Here is a 7,044-nt window from a genome sequence, read left to right on the forward strand (position 1 = left end):
CCTCTAACCACTAGGCTACCTGCCGCCTCTAACCACTAGGCTACCTGCCGCCTCTAACCACTAGGCTACCTGCCGCCTCTAACCACTAGGCTACCTGCCGCCTCTAACCACTAGGCTACCTGCCGCCTCTAACCACTAGGCTACCTGCCTCCTCTAACCACTAGGCTACCTGCCTCCTCTAACCACTAGGCTACCTGCCTCCTCTAACCACTAGGCTACCTGCCTCCTCTAACCACTAGGCTACCTGCCTCCTCTAACCACTAGGCTACCTGCCTCCTCTAACCACTAGGCTACCTGCCTCCTCTAACCACTAGGCTACCTGCCTCCTCTAACCACTAGGCTACCTGCCTCCTCTAACCACTAGGCTACCTGCCTCCTCTAACCACTAGGCTACCTGCATCCTCTAACCACTAGGCTACCTGCCTCCTCTAACCACTAGGCTACTTGCCGCCCCAAAGACAGTGTGGTTCAGACACGGTTAAGGACTAAGTCTTCCTACTAATCAGGCTGTGTGTCGTTTTAAACGTATGTTTGGTGTGGACCCCAGGAAAAGTAGCTGATCCTGAACGGGGAACCAAATAAAGACCAAAAATACACGTGCTTAATTAAGTCATTTTGTGTTTTGAGCCGAATTCACGGTCAGACCCGGGAGGCACGCCCAGTTCCAAATCAATACGCCCTCATCCACCCGGGAGGTAAGCCCAGTTCCTAATCAATACGTCCTCATCCACCCGGGAGGTAAGCCCAGTTCCAAATCAATACGCCCTCATCCACCCGGAAGGTAAGCCCAGTTCCTAATCAATACGTCCTCATCCACCCGGGAGGTAAGCTGGGTTCCTAATCAATACGTCCTCATCCACCCAGGACGTAAGCCCAGTTCCAAATCAATACGTCCTCATCCACCCCGACCAACCAGCTTAAATGTGTTTTTTTTGTTGTCTTATATAACCAAACGTAACATATCACACTAATTTGAGTGTCCCAGAATTTACGTTTACTACGTTCCATCTTGGTCTATGACACCAGGATGGTCAGATTTACTCAGGAGGCACACAATGCAGCTCAGGCATAGTGTGACGGATGTGAAACGGCTAGCTTAGTTAGCGGTGGTGCGCGCTAAATAGCGTTTCAATCAGTGACGTCACTTTGCTCTGAGACCTTGAAGTAGGGGTTCCCCTTGCTCTGCAAGGGCCGCGGATTTTGTGGAGCGATGGGTAACGATGCTTCGAGGGGTGACTGTTGTTGATGTGTGCAGAGGGTCCCTGGTTCGCGCCCGGGTATGGGCGAGGGGACGGTCTAAAGTTATACTGTTACAATAGCATGTAGGCCTACTGCTTCTACGTGTGTCATGTTTTCACTCAGGTTGTCCGAACCGGACCTCCCCATTCCGAATGGTTCTGTATGAACACCCTGACTATTTACTTCACCTCAACTAAACACAGTCACCCTCCTAGACATGAGCCGTCTTCAGTCAGTCAGTCAGTGTATCTCTATACAAACGGTTTCTGTACTGTAGGCTAGGTCGGGACACTAACTGAGCTACCGTCACCTATCCCCCTGATGCAGCCGGTTGCTAGGACACCACGGTTCCGTCACACCAAACAAAACAAACAGAAGGCGCAATGAGGCTGAACATCACAGGCTCAGCCTTAGTTCAACTCTAGACTAGGTGCACGGAGGCAGGATAATGAGGCTGAACATCACATGCTCAGCCTTAGTTCAACTCTAGACTAGGTGCACGGAGGCAGGATAATGAGGCTGAACATCACAGACTTAGCACTTGGTTCAACTCTAGACTAGGTGCATGGAGGCAGGATAATGAGGTTGAACATCACATGCTCAGCCTTAGTTCAACTCTAGACTAGGTGCATGGAGGCAGGATAATGAGGCTGAACATCACAGGCTAAGCCTTAGTTCAACTCTAGACTAGGTGCATGGAGGCAGGATAATGTGGCTTAACATCACAGGCTAAGCACTTGGTTCAACTCTAGAGAAGGCCAGCAGCATACCACCCTGCTTTCACTCTGATGGAACCAGGTTTCAGCTGCTGAGCAATGCTGACGTCCTTCCTCCCAGAGAGGTGAAAGCCATCCCCCGGACTGGACATAACCAAACAATGAAAAGGCCTCGGACATTACATGTCCTGCTTCAAAGGGCAGGACAGAAATATGCTCTCGGGCGAGATTCCTTTGTTCATATCATAACCTGAACCAAAGTTCCTCAAAGGATCCAATGATATAGGCCGAAACAGTGTTTTCACGTAAACCTTTGTGTTTTAAGGTTTTACCTAAAGTGTAGCCTACTATGATTAGCACTTGGAAGTTAATGTCTCGCTTTAAATGGACGTGCATCTTATAAAACGGCTTCACAAACACTAGATAAATGTGTTACAAATCTATAAACTGTATGTCATGCTTTATAAAGGGTTCATAAATGTGACATAAACGACTATGTCAAATGTAACAAACCTGTGTTTTATTAGCGACAAGTGTGGCTTAATAAAGGCCTTATAAATCACATTGAACATGGAGGCTTCACAAAGCATTTATAACCCATCATGCATCTTGATAGAGCATTACAACGCCAGGATATTGGGGTTTGAATCCTAGGACCATCCATAATTAAAAACGTATTCACACATGACTAAGTCACTTTGGATAAAAGCGTCTGCTAAAATGTGATGTATTATATTTCACTAAAACATTTATAGGATGCCACAACCTCTTTCCCTCTTGGATGCATAGTCAATATTGGACTTGACCTCAACTTTCCCCAAAATGCTGTGCTGCAGGATGACACGGTATAGTGCAGTCATGCACAGCCAAAAATAATGTTAGGGGCATTTAAAAATCAGTTTACACGTTTTACTTTTTTTTTTTTACACAAAAATTCAGTTTTGGTTTAGTTTTTCCAAGTTCTGAATTTCCCCCAGGTTTCACACTACTAAAATAAATTTTTTTAAATGCTGGATTTTCTCACAACAATGCATTAAAACAAATCAGGGGATTCTTTTTTAGGTCTGGAAAGATCTAAGAAACTTTCATTTGAGTGTAATTATTATTTCACCAAGTTATTATTTCTAAATTTCAGCTATAATAATACAAATAATTTAAATGTTTCTACAATAAAATCAGAATAAACAAAAAAATAAAATCACAAATCGGTCGGGCTCTAGACATAACCCATTTCACCTCAGGGCCAAGGCACGAGAAACAATCCTGTATTGATAAAATATTAAACCATTTGTCTTTTGCATAGAACTGTGGGCTGTAGACTGCATTTACTTCAACATGTTTTTTTCAATAGACGATCGATCTTGCAGAATGCACGGCCAGTGTTTGGCACTCGTTATAGGCGGTGGGCTGTCACTGCAGACAAGAGTCCGCCCACACCTTTACAGAAATCTTATCAAATGGGCCATCTCTCTTTTATAGCCCAGTTTCAACATTTCCAAATCATACAGCAAACGAGGGCGTTTCTGTTACCATAAAAAGGTGAATGGATGCTGTTTACTAAGCAGGGGTGCAGCACTCATTCAGGAGAGCACAAATATAATATGGCCCTGATTTATCAATGAAAACATTGCACACGCGTTCCGTACATCAGTTTGATAAATCCCATATGCGGCGCACACAAATCCTACAATCTCCAGTTATGCCAAAACGGTTGATAAATGACGACGACTGGGTCTTTATGAATGGATCTTTGCACCAAAGGTATCTTAGCAACAGCCGGCCTGCTCCTGATGCAGCCACTGGTGGTAAAGGAGTCAGGAGGGACAGTCCACAACTAACAAGTGACTACTAGTGTCAACCAGTGTGGCCCTATTTAGTATAATACTACTCACCAGAGCCCTGGAGAACATTGCATTGGGCACCATTTGGAAAATTAACCATAAACTCGGTGTTCTGTACAGAAATGAGTGTTTTGATTAACTAGAGACCAAGCTAGGCCGTCTTAAAAGATACGCTTGGTGTATATAATCTACTTTCACTAACAGCCACAGTGTGTGTGTGTGTGTGTGTGCGCACTTTTGTGTCCCATCAATATTTGACCAAAGCCAGTCACCAAACCCCAGACAGAGGCCATCTCATATTCATCCTCTCTGTATAAGGAGCGCTGTCATTGTCACTGGACGTTTCAAAGGAGCAGTGCTTTCAGTAGCTCAGTTGGTAGCTCAGTTGGTAGAGCATGGCGCTTGTAACGCCAGAGTAGTGGCGTTACAGAGTAGTGGGTTCGATCCCCGGGACCACCCATATGTAGAATGTATGCACACATGACTGTAAGTCGCTTTGGATAAAAGCGTCTGCTAAATGGCATATATTATTATTATTATATATTCAGTAGCTCTGGCGTTAGTGAAATTAATGCTCACCTTATGTCCCACTGGATGTCATAAGGTGAATGCACCAATTTGTAAGTCGCTCTGGATAAGAGCGTCTGCCTGCTAAATGACTTAAATGTAAATGTAAATGTAATTATCAAGACGCACTGGACCAGAGCCATTGGTTTCATTTATGAAGTGTACTACTAAACTACTCCCAGTCCCCAGCAAGCCCTCCTTAACCAGAGAGCATTCCCATAGCATGAGCAGCAGCCTGGCGATTTCTCTTTCACTGTAGGGGAAACACTTACGAAACTGTCACAGAAAACTGCAGAATAGGCCCTATGCAATGATTAATGAAACGCATTGTGGTTGCAGCACACGATGAAACCGATGTCCGAACATAAGGAGTAGGTCAAGCCAGCTCTTATCATCATCACTAATATGTGGATGATCCATTTCCCCCCACTAAAAAAAAATGAATCCTATAGGATTTGGGTTGTTGAGCACAGCTAAAGAAATTACACCGATTTACTGCACATGACATTAAATCATGAGCAGTCCTGCCTATTTCTCTCAAAAGTAACGTTAGTGAACATAATAATAATAAATAAGCTAGCTAAGTAGTGTAACTCTCGATAAAATTGAGCCGTTCATCTAAAGACACTAAAACGTTAGCATGCTAACGTCTGTCTAGTTGAACCGACAAAAACCAGTTAGCATGCTAACGTCTGTCCAGTTGAACCGACAATAGCAGTTAGCCAGTTAGCATGCTAACGTCTGTCCAGTTGAACCGACAATAGCAGTTAGCCAGTTAGCATGCTAACGTCTGTCCAGTTGAACCGACAATAGCAGTTAGCCAGTTAGCATGCTAACGTCTGTCCAGTTGAACCGACAATAGCAGTTAGCCAGTTAGCATGCTAACGTTAGCTATTTTTTTTAAATGACGTTTTATTTTTTTAAATGACAGTTTAGCTACGTCGTGTTAGTTAACTAAATCGTTTTGTTTACTATCTAAGTACGATACCTAACTAGTTGGGGTAGCATAGCGATGGTTTACCTGCTATTTGATACGCAGTGGCTTTTCCCAAGCCAACCAAGAAGACAGGCGAGCTCCACACACACACACACACACCTCGATCCAAAACGAACAAAAACACTTCGTATTATATCCAGGTCTTGAATAAAATCCCAGACAATGAAATAGTCCCTTCAAAGCAAAACAAAAACCCCAAAACAACAGGATAAATAGGAGTTAAGCAGCCCTGGAGACAATCAGGGCAGCAGGAGCTAAGCAGTGGCGTCGGATCGGATGATGCGAGGGGAGTACCCGTCGAAATGAACAGGGCGTACCAAGAGCATAGAAATAGGAGACATAGAACAGATACATAGACGTATGTTCCTCTCAAACCAGGCCGTTTTATGACAAATATCCCCTTTTTTAGTTGAGTAATCAATCAACGAACGTACACGCTCTTATCAGATTTTTATTTATTTAAATGCATACATTTCGGTGCGCATTTGGTCCTAAAATATGTTTGCTAATCATTGGGGTCGCTTTTTGATGACGTACTTCACGTTGGTATGGTGCGTTCTTGAAAAGTAGTAGGGGGGCAACTGGCCACCCCCTAAGGACAATGTCTAATTGCTGACACAAGAAAGCAACGTTTAGAGAGAAAAAAAATGGTTTGTAGATCAACTATAAAGGGATATAAATTGCTACAGTTTTACACTTAAGTATTTAAATAAATGTTTTTAGAAAAGGTGCATTTATGTTTTTCTCCATACAATCCACAATGTATAATTCAAGATTTTAAATCCCAGTAGTCTTTAAAATTACAGGAGAAAAATGTTTTCAATAGTTGTTTTTAATTCATAAATATTCATTAGAACATAACTAATACAACTGGAATATAACATTGAATAACTAAAAACTTAATTCAGTGTAACATTGATGTGGCAACTCTTATGCTCTGCTATTGCATGATTCTAATTTGCAAATAGGCCACAAATATTCCATCCCTATTAAATTGGCGCACAACTCACGGGCCCACCTCCTGTACCGCTCACACCTAATCCAGTCCCCACATGTGACTGAAAATAGGGGCAGAAATACCAATTGAAAAGCGCTCTTAAAAACGTAGCTAGCTAAATGCCATAAAATGCTGTGTAAAATAGCTAAAAGGCAATAAAGTAACACTAACTGTATAGCTATCAGTGACTAGTGGAAACATTTACAACTGCAATTCACTTTCTTTGCCTTTACTAATGTATTTACCTCAGACAATCTGGTAGAAAGATTGCTAGCAAACACTCCTAGCAGCTTATGCTAATTAGTTAGCATTTCCTGCTATTGAAGATTGAATTCTTTGAATTCTTTGGAGACCTGAAAATAGCTGTGCAGCAAACGCTCTCCATCCAACCTGAGAGGTTGAGAAGAATGGGAGAAACTCCCCAAATACAGGTGTGCCAAGCATGTAGCGTCATACCTCAAAATACAGAGTAAAGGGTCTGAATACTTTAGAAATAATTAGAAATAATATATTTGTTACTGTTTTTGCTCTGTCATTCTGGGGTATTGTGTGTAGAAGGATGAGGGGGGGCAATTTAATACATTTTAGATTAAGGCTGTTATTATTATATTATTTAGGCTGTAACCAAACAAAATGTGTAAAAAGTCAAGAGGTCTGAAAACTTACCAAAGGCACTGTTTTTTTTAT

At 42.6% G+C, this 7,044-nt stretch overlaps 1 protein-coding gene across 1 annotated transcript in view; it reads right to left on the minus strand.

The window, feature by feature from the left end:
- Nucleotides 1-5,638, minus strand: part of LOC124028432 (CSC1-like protein 2) — a gene marked incomplete at its 3' end in the record, with an annotated part of 29,162 nt that extends 23,524 nt beyond the window's left edge. The window contains exon 1 of the mRNA XM_046340483.1: nucleotides 5,385-5,638. The remainder of the gene's footprint in view (nucleotides 1-5,384) is intronic.
- Between the last annotated feature and the right edge of the window lie 1,406 nt (nucleotides 5,639-7,044).

Source organism: Oncorhynchus gorbuscha, unplaced genomic scaffold (genome assembly GCF_021184085.1).
Source record: "Oncorhynchus gorbuscha isolate QuinsamMale2020 ecotype Even-year unplaced genomic scaffold, OgorEven_v1.0 Un_scaffold_4150, whole genome shotgun sequence".
Classification (NCBI taxonomy): Eukaryota; Metazoa; Chordata; class Actinopteri; order Salmoniformes; family Salmonidae; genus Oncorhynchus; species Oncorhynchus gorbuscha.